Below are 12522 nucleotides of genomic sequence, written 5' to 3'. Positions count from 1 at the left end.
AATATTAAAATAATAAACAAGTGGGTCATCAATAGGTATTAGGGGGAGAAAGATGACTTGAATATGAAGTAACACTGGCCAGCGAGATAGCCCAATAAGTAAAGGAGCTTGCTGCCAAGCCGGAAGATCTAAGTTCAATCTCCGGGACCCACACAGTGAAGAGACAGCACTGATGCTGACAGTTGTGGTCTGTCCTCCATTAGCACATGGTGCAGTGGAACACGCATCTGCTTGTGAACACACAAATACACAAACACACAATGAATGTCCGAAAAGAAATTAAGAACACGTACAACTAATAGCTTGGTGCTATCAGATAGCATAGTTCTTAATCTCTGAAGATCCAGTACCAGGTTCACTGAACCACAGCTCATACCCTGCCTGGATAAAACACAGAGCATGTATGCAAGTCCAAGAACAGACGGACGCATCAGACAGGATTTCAACTGCTTAGGAACCGTGGCCATTGGAAATTATTAACTTCCTTTCACTGCCTCAGCTGCCTTCCATCATCCTTGCCCCACAAAATTTTTCTTTTAAAAAGGCTAAAACCAGCCAAGGCTCATTCTTGAAGGTGTGTTTATGAGAGAGAGGTTGGCTCTGAACCTCCCTGTGGAAGATGACACAGCTCTTCCTTTTCTGGGGCTCTGACAAGACACTCACATTCCCAGGCGGCCTGCGGCTGTCCAGGGAAAAGGACGCAAGCAGCTGGGTACTCATGGCCTTCCTTCAGCAGATGCTGCTCCAGCGTTTCTCACGTTTTCTCTGCACGCATTTGTTGCTGAAATGCATCCTTGTGGTTTGAGTGTGAAATGTCCCTCACAGGTTCATGTACTTAGTCTGTGGCTGTGGTGCTATTTTGGGAGGTTGTATCAACTTCAGGAGCTAGGGCCTCACTGGAGGAAGGTTCCTGAGACCCAGCCCTTTCCTTATTCTCTGCTTCCTATTCAGCATGGAAGACACAGTGCCCTTCTCCAAACACTCCCAATGCTATGACACCTAAGTGCACGAGAAACTGTGAGTCAATAAATCCCCTCTCCTTGAGGTTTTTCTGTCAGGTATTTGGTCATTAGTGACAAAATAAATGTAACTTATTCATGGGTTGGTGAGATGTCTCAGAAGTAAAACTACTTGCCATCCAACACTGATAATATGGAATCCATTTGAAAAAAAACAAAACAAAACAAAAACAAAACCAGATGTAGAGGCTTGTGTCTGGAGCCTCACTGTTCCTGCAGTGAGATGAGAGTTGGAGACAGGAGAATCACTCAGAAACTCACATGCACAGTGTACTGATGCAAATAACAAGAGACCCGGACTCAACTCTGTTGGTGGAAGAGAAGACCGACTCCCACAGCTGTCCACCTATTGCCATCCGCACGACATGCACACGTGTATAAATATACACATATAGCAAATAAGTAAGAAGAAAAAGAACTTTAAAAGTAATTAATTGATGCATTCGCAAAGGTCACTCAACAGCCTCTCTGAGAGCAGGAGGGTGGGATGAACTCCTATGGAACCCAAGACAGCACCGCTGGACCACAGAGAGAAGGAAGGTGCTGTCATTCATAGTTACAAGATACTATGGCCACTAACATTTTATCCCAGGGCTGCTAAAATATGAAAAACAGTGACATTAGAACTGCTGAAATATAGAAGCTTCATTACAGACTAGTGCGTGCACTAAAGGCCACCTGAGCACACTGCAAGGTTAGCATGTTCTACACCTGTAAGAGATTCAGGAGTCAGAACCATCCAGTCAAGTGACAAAGACACGAAAGAAGTGAAGAACAGGTCTAAGCCAGCTACTAAGTTCTACAGATCTAATTCCAGACCCTGCACCCTTCATCCCTTCACCCTCTTGCCTCTATACTGTTGGTCACTGGCTTGACTGACAAGAGGGACAAGGGGGCGGTGCCAAGCAGACTCCTTTCAGGTGCACAAGACCCAAGGAAGAACAGTATAAAGCCATAATGCCCATCTTCCTGGCAGGAAGTCACCATACAGAGGATCGGGTACTCAGACCAGTGACCACACACTATTCTCCAGCTTGGGGAAGTGAAGTCTAGAGAACTGTTATCTCTCAGGATGCCCCAGCATGGCGAGAAGAAATGGGGGCTGCAGGCTTCAGGAATAAGGCAACTTAACAGCCGCCCTCCAGGCCACATTCACCATTCAGAGAGCTGCAAGCAAGAGCCAGACTCTCAAGCTGTTCTCATGACTGAAGTCAATGAGAAGAACCACCATTGATGGGCTATGAGTCATCTTGCTGGATCCTCCCTTGAGTCCTCTGACCCAAGTCTCCTCATTTGTCATCTGGGAGGCTCTAGCTGATGAACTCTCATGAGTTCTTCACTGCAGAGCGCTGCTCTGCCCCTGTTTGGCCCAAGGCTGGGCAGTGATTTCGACAAACTTAGTACATCATTCTGGTTAGTGGGTCTGGCCAGCTGCTAGCTTTTGGCAGACTCCTAAAGTGTCTTCATCCAAAATGCTCCAAGACCCAAAGGTTGCTGGCTACCATCTGTCATGATCAACCCATCCACAGAAGGACCAAAAACGGCTCCATAAACATAAACAGAAAGATCTAGGTAAATAAACAAGAAAGCCAGGCTTTGTTTTTTTAAAGCGAGGAACAGTGGTTTCCCACAGCAATTAGGTCTCTTGTGAGGGAAAAAATACACGAACATTTGGAAAACAATTGCAAATCTAGTGGATGGGGCTGAGAATGGATTCTAGGAAGCTGGGGGGGCAGGCACGCCAAGTCTCAGGGAAAAAGACTTGGGTGGGTACCTTTTCCAAAATTCAAAAGGTAAGTCTATGATGGTACGTCACAACTGTAATCCTGCTATTTGAGGGGCAAAGGGAGGAGAAGCATGAATTCAAATCCAGCCTGGGCTATGCCGTGAGTTTGAGGCCAACCTGGGCTATTTAAGGAAACCCCTCACATACAAGATCCAGCTGAGATCCCTTCTGCTCCTATTCCAGGCTGATGACCATAGTAAAACTGCTGTCTGTATATTTTAAAAATAAAATTGGTTATGTAATATGTAAATAATCCATATGTAAAATATTCCTAAATTACTTTAAAATTTTTTATTACGCTATTTATCATGTGTGTATGTGCATGGTGCGTGTGCACAGGTGGAGGTCAGAGGATAACTTGTGGGGGTCAGTTCTTTCCTTCCACCCTGTAAGCCCCAAGGATCAAACCTGATGCATTATGTAACAGCCAGCTCTACTTTCCTTGTGTCACGAAGAGAAAGATGAAAATCTCCCATTTTTGTTCTTTGATCAAAATTTGTCCTATTTTTTGGACTTTTTTTTTTTCCATTTTGATTTTATAATCAATTTAGGACAAGCACTGTCTATCCCTTGAGTATACTCTACTACATGCTGGGGTGTCTAGACTACAAAAGCAGGGTGCATTCCGGTGACCCCAGCACTCAGGAGGCTGAGGTAGGAGGACTGCTACAAGTTTGAGGCCAGCTGGGCTACAAAGTAAGACCCTGTTTCAAAAACCCAACAGTTTTGGCCCTTGATCTGTAGCACGCCCCTCGGGGTGCATTGCTTGTTTATTTCACCCTGATTGAATGTAGGATCAACACTGTGGAAAGGAGCACCTATAAGTGAGGACATGTGTGCCCTCTCGGTGGGTCACGATGGAAGGTATAGCATGTCTTTTTTTATTACGTCATATGTATATGTTCCCACATTGTGCGATGTGAGCCCTGTTCCTGATGGGACGGGTTAGGTGATGTGGAATCAAGGTCTAATGCCTTGAACAAAACTGAAATGCAAGGATGTCTGTTCCAGGGCACTCTGTTTTAGCTCGGGCTATTGGCTCCACACTGCTGTGGTGGTGGCAACATTGTAACATTGTCATCCAGACCGTGACCCCTCCTACTTGGCAGTTTCCCACCTGTGCCTCATCTTTTCTTTCTTAGACCATGTGCCTTTGGGCCAGTCTGGTTACTTGTTTCTGTAAAACTGGTAGCAGCAGGCAGAGGTGGGGCTTTTCAGATCACAACACTGAAAGAGGCCAAAGGAAAAGCAAATACTACTTGAAGCTGTATGCATTGGTAACGATGAATAATAATTCTGGTTTGGGACTGCACCTCGGGTTCAGAGGGCTGACCTTCTCCCTGGACATGCCTTTGTTTGGCTCATGTTTGTTTGCTTGTTTACTTGTTTGAGACAGGACTTCATTCTGTAGTCTGGGTGGGTTTAGAACTATGTAGCCACTATATGGCTTTAAACTCAAGGCAAGCTAGTTGTCTCAGACTTCTTACCTGCTGGGGTGGCAGGTGTGGATGACCATTCTTGGTTTGTCCTTGTTGTTATTTTAAATATCCATCTCTGACTGGGCTTAGGAGTTCAGAGCACTGGGTGCTCTTGTAGACGACCTGGGTTCAGTTTCCAGCACCCACATGTTGGTTTACATCTACCAAAAATTCCAGGGGAATCGTATGCCCTCTTCTGGTCTCCATGGGTACTGCACGCACACGGTACACATATATAAATGCCAGCCATACACTTATACACATAAAAAATAGAAAAATAAATTTTAAAGAAATCTAGTTTTAAGAGCACAAACTGTACTACCAATAGGAAAGGCCACATCTTGGAATCAAATAAGACTCATGTTTCTATTGTCCTCAAAATGATACTTTTGGACAGAGATTGAAGACTTGACTTTCCACTTCACAGACCCAGGTGGATAAAAAAAATCCTCCCAAACTGAAAATGAGGGTGTTTCGTGCAGCCTTATGTATTTGTTTGGACATGTATTGACTTATTGGAGAAATTTTCAGATTTTGTAGGTAACTGGCTACAAAAACAAAACAAAACAAACAAACAAACAAACAAACAAAAAACAAAGGTTAAGGGGGCTGGAGAGATGGCTCAGTGGTTAAGAGAACTGACTGCTCTTCCAGAGGTCCTGAGTTCAATTCCCAGCAACCACATGGTGGCTCACAACCATCTGTAATGAGGTCCCTCTTCTGGTGTGTCTAAAGACAGCTAAAGTGTACAGTATTCAGCTACAGTATACATAAGATAAAGAAATAATTTTTTTTTTAAATCTAAGATTAAAAACAGAACTCTAAAGGTTGAAGACATCAGAGATCATGTCTAAAAATAAAGTAAATGCCTTTTTCATCTCCTATAATCCTTAGTTAGAACCCACTGAAGGAGAAGACCATTTTCAGGGACCAGGAATCTGGGTACTGTAGATCCCTGCTTCACAAATTAATTTCAGCACACTTTACAACGTGTTAATAAATTACTGTGTGTTGCCCTCTGGATGTTGCAAATAACAATAATGAAATAAACTTTGCAATCAGCAGTGTGAGATTCAGTCCTGGATAAACCCAGATCTCCTGAAACAAATTCTCTGTCTTCCAGCTGGTTACTTCCAGGGTCGCTAATTGGCCTGAGGATGAGAGGACTTCTGGCCTCAACTCCAAGGCAGTAACCAGCTGAGGCCAGTCAAAGCTTCAAACTGTTTATGTCATTCACCTAAAGGTGTCCTTCCTACCCCTGCAATGAAATTTGATTTCTCCGGTGAGAGTCGTAGTTAACTAATTAAGATGGTGCAATTCCCTAAGACCAAGAATGACCTCAGTGATTGAAGAGGAATCTTAAGTGGTTGGAGAGGCGGTTCAATGGTTAGAGCTTTGACTGCCCTTCCAGAAGACCCAGGTTTGATTCTAGCATCCACACAGTAGCTATGACTCCAGTCTCAGGGGATCCAGCCCCTCTTCTGGCTTCTGCAGGCACTGTGTACATATAGTGCACAGACATACCTGTAGTCAAAACACTGATGCATGTAAAGATAAATAAATAAAAACTAAAAAAAATAAATAAATAAAAAGGAAATGAGTCTTAAGCCATGTCTGGTGGTGTGGGCTTGTAATCCCAGCTAATGAAGTAAGTGGCTGAGGCAGGAGGATTGGCAGTCCAAGGCCAGCCTGGGCAACTTAGTGAGACCTGGGCTCAGTATATTATGTAAAAGCTGGGTGCAGTCACATGTGCAGCAACCTCAGTTCTGGGGAGGTGCAAACAGAGGGGCCCTGAGGCTCTCAGGCCAGCCACTCAAGATGACTGGGTGGTCCCTAGGTTCAGTGAGACACCCTGTCTCAAACAATCATGAGGAGAGCAGCTGAAGAAGACACACAACACCACAGAGAGAGCGCAAGAGAGAGCGCAAGAGAGCAAGAGAAATTGAGAGAGAGAGAGAGAAAGAGAGAGAGAGAACAATACAAATACAAAGGCCTGAAGAGGCTGTGTCTCAGGGATAGCTAGTTTGTTTAGCATGCACCAAAAAAAAAAAAAAAAAAAAAAACTCTAACCCCGGAACCATAAACAAACAGAAAAGGCGATGACCGCAGAGTGTAGAGCGCTGGGAACCTGAACTTGAGAGCCATCAGATGTCTTCCTCAGGACTAGATAATTTTAGCCTCATCCATCAGAATCACAGTCTACCTGTCCGTGGACCATGGCTTCACGTATCCATCCAGCTGCCCACCTGCCGGTTCCTCTGGAAGGTCTCAGAGGAACGTCAGACATCCTTCCACTCTCCCCTCAGGGTCTGTCTCTCCAATGTTCCCCCAGAAGAACAGCGACACCATCACTGACCCAGGTCAAAGGTTAAAGCAAGAAAGCCCGAGGTCATCCTCATCCTGCTCTTTCTCACATACCATATCAATTCCAACAGAAAGTAAGTGTTTTGAAGAATGTGTCCATCTCTTTGGTTTTATACCTGGCTACCTTTCCAGCCTCGGCCACCTTCTTGGCTTGGATTATAGCAAAGCAAAACCAACAACACACAACAAGTAAAAATTCCCAAACAGTTGATCAGCAGTGCCCGCTGGACAATCTGGACCAAATCAAAGCTTCATCAGGAAAATACCATCAACCCAAGTATGGCCACCATGGTGCCCATCACCTTCTGCTGTGTGTGGTGCTTTCCTGTAAACTCATCTCCAGGAATCCTCCACTTGCCAGCAATACTGATTTCATAATCCTTGATCAAGAAACCCAGTCTCCTGCCAGGCAGTGGTGGCGAATGCCTTTAATCCCTGCACTTGGGAGGCAGAGGCAGGCGGATTTCTGAGTTTGAGGCCAGCCTGGTGAGTTCCAAGACAGCCAGGGCTACACAGAGAAACCCTGTCTCGAAAAACAAACAAACAAACAAAACCAAAACAAACAAACAAAAAAGAAACCCACTCTCTGATTGGCCAAAGGAACTGCCTATGGTCAGAGACAGGATATGAGCAGTGGATTGATCTGCCTGTCTCATAAGGAACAGCTCTGCTTTCTTTCATTAAAACATAGACTAAAAACTCTACGTTGTAAACACTTCTTCAGGGATGGCTCTGTGAGAGAGCTTAATTTCCTGGAAGAGAGTGACAGGCCCTTTCCTTCTTAACAGGGGACTTCTCTCCAGGAGGAATCATGTCTTTGTTGATACACATGGCTGATAAAACAGAAACAAACTGATGTCTACAAATACACTCCCCCTGGGTTTTTTGAGTATGAAAGTGTATCTGTATCTGTGTGTTTCTTATAGAATCCAGGACTACCAGCCTAGGGATGGCACCACCCACAACGGGCTGGGCCCCATGATCACTTACAGCTGGATCTCATGGAGGCATTTCCTCAAGGGAGGCTCCTTTCTCTGTGATAACTTCAGCTTGTGTCAAGTGGACACACAAAGCCAACCAGCACATAAACCTTGATCCTCAGGCTTACAGGACTCTACCATTGCCCCAGACCACAAAGACCCTTTGGAGACTCTTCCACTTTCATGAGTATGCAGAACTGAAGCCATTTGGACAGCCTGGCTTATTGAATATTTATACACTTAATCGCTGGTGCTGTGATTTTTATTTTATTTTATTTTTTTATTTTTTGCCTCTTACACTTACTCAGGGGGTGTGTTAAAAATCCAAACACCAATCATGGGACAGCAGCATAGTATTGCTGAGTTTTCTGAAGGATTTCAACATGAAACTATGATTAAAACCACTGCTTTAGACTGTCATGCTGGGTGACGGTGGCATGTCCTATGTATGTCCCACCAAGAGAACAGAGCCATGGGGTAAGCCCCTTTGGAGAAATCAGCTTTCTGGAGTATTCCTTAATTCTGTGTGTTGGCTATAGTGTTTGAACAATCTGTACCTGCCACCAAATGAACAAAAGTACCAAACGGATTGGGACTAAGTAGTTAAAACTTCTCAGGAGAGGGCTGGTGAGATGGCCCAGCAAGAAAAGACCACTGGTATCTAACCCTGGGACCCACATGGTGGAGAGAGGCAGTTCCTACAAGCTGTTCTTTGACTCCACATGGCACATGTGTGCTCTTACACACACACACACACACACACACACACACACTAAATGTAAAAACAATAAATAGGTTTGATGACACATGCCTATTATTCCAGGAGCTGAGAGTTTGAGGGTATATGAAGTCCAAGGCTTGCTTGGATCAAACAAACAAACAAACAAACAAACAAACAAACAAACAAGCTAGCTAGCTCAGTCAGGTGAGCCCAGCATGCAGCCAGGGCTGAGAACTGCTATTCTGCATGGTGCCTGCTTGTTTGGAAGAGGAAGCAGGCCAGACTGCCCCCATTAACCTGTTGGCACACTGCAGCAGGTGTTACAGGAATGCTCTTCCCTTCAGCCAGCTCAGGCAGTGCTAGGCACTGTCTGCCTACAATCCAGATTTATGGTCTTGGACAAACAGAACCTTGCCTTGGCATGGCCCCATCTCCTGAACGCTAATTAAGGCCGAAATAATTCCCATCAGTTTGTGCGTGAAGTAAACGCGCCTCAATTTAAGACAACTTCCCCACTGTGTCCGGTCTGATGGGATCACAGTTTGGAGGTTTACACAAACACTTCCTAGTTTCCCCTTTAATGAGAAGATATTGCTGTCTAGCCATCTTGACAATGTATTTTTACTGGACTTTGGATCACATTTATGACTGAGATGATAATAGATAATAAGATAGTAACATGTACCCCTTTGAGCCACTAATCAGCGTGATTATCGCCAGGTCTTTCAGTGTAATTATTGCTTCTTATCAGCGTCCATTTCATTAAAAATTTGGCAGGTACTGGCGGAAATGGTGCAGACAGACTCTGAGGGTGGAAGCTGAATAGTAAGACCATACACTTAGAAAAGGCACGGGTGAACTGAGTTTATTAAACAGTGAGTGAAATATCCACAATGCACCGCTTCCAACACTGTCTTCTCTCCGTGCTCCATAGGCAGAACAAGGAAGTGCCGATCAAGGCATGGGCTTACTCGGGGCTTCAGATTTGAACCCATGGTTGGACAGACTTACCTTGTCATTTATTCTTAGATAAGTACATGCTTGGGGTTTGGGAGCATGAACGATGTCCTAAGCCTCCTTTCTCTTCCTCCTGGGATCAACATTAAACTGCTTCTGACTACGTAATTTAGAGAAGGGTGCATAGGCAAAGTAATGTAATGTAAGGGGGCCGGGGCTCTCTGCTTCAGCGGCTCCAGGAGAAACACATGCAGAACTGAGAGCAGAGTCAGGAAGAGGCCAGGTTGGGAAGCCAATTCTACCCTAACCAGGGGCTTGTCGATCCTCTGTGCTGTCTATATGTGGAGAGCTGATTTGAATTAACTCATATGGAATGAAGCTCAGAGAAAAAGAGAATGAGAAAAAGAAATTGTTTTTGTTTTCTCAAGACAGGGTTTCTCTGTGTAGCCCTGGCTGTAGACCAGGCTGACCTCGAACTCAGAGATCCACCTGTCTCTGCCTCCAGGATGCTGCGATTAAATGCGTGTGCCACCACTGCCTAGCTAGAAAGACCATTAAAAAAAAAATATTTCCATTAGTATTTTGCCTACATGTATGTCTGTGTACCATGTCATGGCTGGTGCCTTGAAGGGACATTAGATGGCAGGTGTCAGATCCACTGGGACTGGAGTAACAGCCTGTTGTAAGTTACTGAATATGGGAGCTAGGTAATGAACTTGGGTCCTCTGTATGAGGAGCGTCACTCTTAATGTCTCTCCACACCCCCAAACCCACATTTGCTTCAACTGTGACAGCAAGAGCGGTTCTGGCATCTGATTTTTACTATGCTTTTTCTGATTGCCATAGCCATGCCCAAAGGGTCTGGCCTGTTTCCATGTCCAGCAAGCAGCCAGAAGAGCACCGAAGAGAAAAAGGCAGCATAGCCACTGAAAACTGTAGGTGAGAGCCAGGGAGAAGATGGCTCAGTTAAGCAAACTGCTTGCTGTACAAGCAGGAGGACCTGAGACTGGATCCCTAGCCCTCACAAGAGAAGTTACACATGGTAACTTCCACATGCCTGAAATCTTGGAGCTAGAGAAGCAGAGGCAGGCTGATTCCTGAGCCTGCCTAGCAGAATATGTAAACTCTGGTTTCAGTGAGAGATGTGCTCTCAATAAATAAGGTGGAGAATGACAGAGAATTACAGACACTGTTGACTTCCAATCTCTAGACACAGACCAACAGACAGGCAGGCAGGCACGAGAGAGTGCGCGCGCGCGCGCACACACACACACACACACAATCCAGTTGGGAAGGGTATGCCATGGCTGGTTAAAAATAGCATACTGCATGATTTAATTTCAGAGGAGCTGGTTAAGAAACGAATCACTAATACCTGTAATGGGAGTCAGAGGGATATGGGTATTCATCTGTGAATCATGGGCTCACTCTTGGCTTCCCTTTCAATTTGGATCTTTTTCCATTGCACATATTAAGTTTTAAAAACTGCATATTAATTCTCCAATCAGAAAAGGTCATCGTTTGCCAAGATTAGCATGCATCCTCTGTGACGGAGACGTTGTGGTTTTGATAAAGCCGGCCGGCAAAGTGCACTACGTTCAGGCTGTGGACAGGGACAGTCCTCTCTAATTCCTTTGTGAAGCCACCGTGAGGTGATGCTCACAACGGGGCTCCTAAACCTGGTGAGAGGAGAGTATCCCAGCTAGTGATATCATTCTCTCTGGAAAGTTCCAGAAATTCTAGAGCAGGCATATGGCTGAGACCACTGTTGGAGAGATATTTTTTTTTTTTTTCTGGAGTGTTCAAGGTTTTATGGGTCATGGGACAACTACTAAGATCTGTGGCTGAGAAACATGTAAGAATGAGTGTAGCTGGGTACCAATAAAACTTTATGTATAAAGAAAGTTTGGGCTAGGGGAGATGGCTTAGTGGCTAAAACACTTATCATACCTCTGTGAGGACCAGAGTTCAGGTCTCCAGGACTCTTATAAATGCTTAGCAGATGTAGTAGCCTGTCTGTGACTCTAGTCCTTAGAAGACACAAGGTTCCCTGGCTAGCCATATCAGGCAGCTCTGGGTTCATTGAGAGACAATGTCTCAATGAATAAGGTGGAAAGTGATCAGGGAAGAAGACTGACATCAACCTCCAGCCTCCATATACACACAGTCAGACACACACACACACACACACACACACACACACACACACACACGCCCTCATGCACTTGGGTGCCGTTCATAAATACGCATACACACATTTAGGCACTCCATCACTTATAACTATGAACAAAACCAAACCAAAACAGAACAAAGCAGTTTGTCATCACCTGAAGAGCTAACATTCAAGAAGCAGAAGTAACCAGGGACCAGCCAGGTCATCCCTGTCCACAGTATTATTTATAGAAAGCATCCTTCCAGATGCTCCCATCCCTCCAGATGCTCCCATAAGCATCCGCTACCCCACACACTGGGAGATCTGCTGGTGTGTTCATGGTTTGGGCTATTAGAAATGTTGCTTTTGGTCCCCTAGATAAACAGTCGGCATCCAAAAGCTGGAAATAAGTCTGGTTTTTTTTTTTTTCTTTGCTTTGAGACACTCCAAGCTAGACTCAAACTTGAGATCTTTCCTGACATACCCCCCGATTCCCCCCTCATGCTAGGATTGCAGGTATGTACCATTACACCCAGCACAAATGACTCATGTGGTGATATATAAACAGAAGGTGTTTAATGCCTCCTTGCTAGAGAATGAATGAAAAAATTTGTGAGTGAGTGAATGAATGAATATGAATGAATGAAAGAGTGAATGTCTTCTTTCAGTGAACTTTAATCAAACACAGTATTGAGTGTCACCTCTTGGGAATGGAGACTCCATCCAGGTAAAGTCCCTTTTAAATTAGATATCTTGTATTCTCAGCACTAAGGAGAGTGACCTAATCCGAGGTAGCTTAGGGAGAAGCAGGAGACCAGATCACACAGAAGGTCCCCAGCAGCTCTGGCATGTGCTAGTTCACTCTTTACGGTCTAGCCAAGTAGATGAGTCACAAGGCATAGTGCCTGGCCCACAAATACAGCCATGAGGAATTTGGTCCTTTCCAGGAAGTTTTAAGATGTTTCTGGGTCCCCTCTCCACTCTAGGCAATCATTTCCATTGTAGAAAGGCCCAGGGATAGACACACACATTAGAAGACAGCAAAGCCAGACTACACAATATTCC

General features: G+C 44.8%; 1 protein-coding gene across 1 annotated transcript in view; it reads right to left on the bottom strand.

The window, feature by feature from the left end:
* The window catches only part of Pitpnc1 (phosphatidylinositol transfer protein cytoplasmic 1), a 261209-nt gene that overhangs the window by 76349 nt on the left and 172338 nt on the right, over positions 1-12522 (bottom strand). The window lies entirely within an intron of this gene.

Source organism: Arvicanthis niloticus, chromosome 6 (assembly GCF_011762505.2).
Source record: "Arvicanthis niloticus isolate mArvNil1 chromosome 6, mArvNil1.pat.X, whole genome shotgun sequence".
In the NCBI taxonomy this organism is placed as follows: domain Eukaryota; kingdom Metazoa; phylum Chordata; class Mammalia; order Rodentia; family Muridae; genus Arvicanthis; species Arvicanthis niloticus.
Note: the sequence above shows the minus strand (reverse complement) of the source record. Positions and strands in the feature narration are given on the sequence as shown.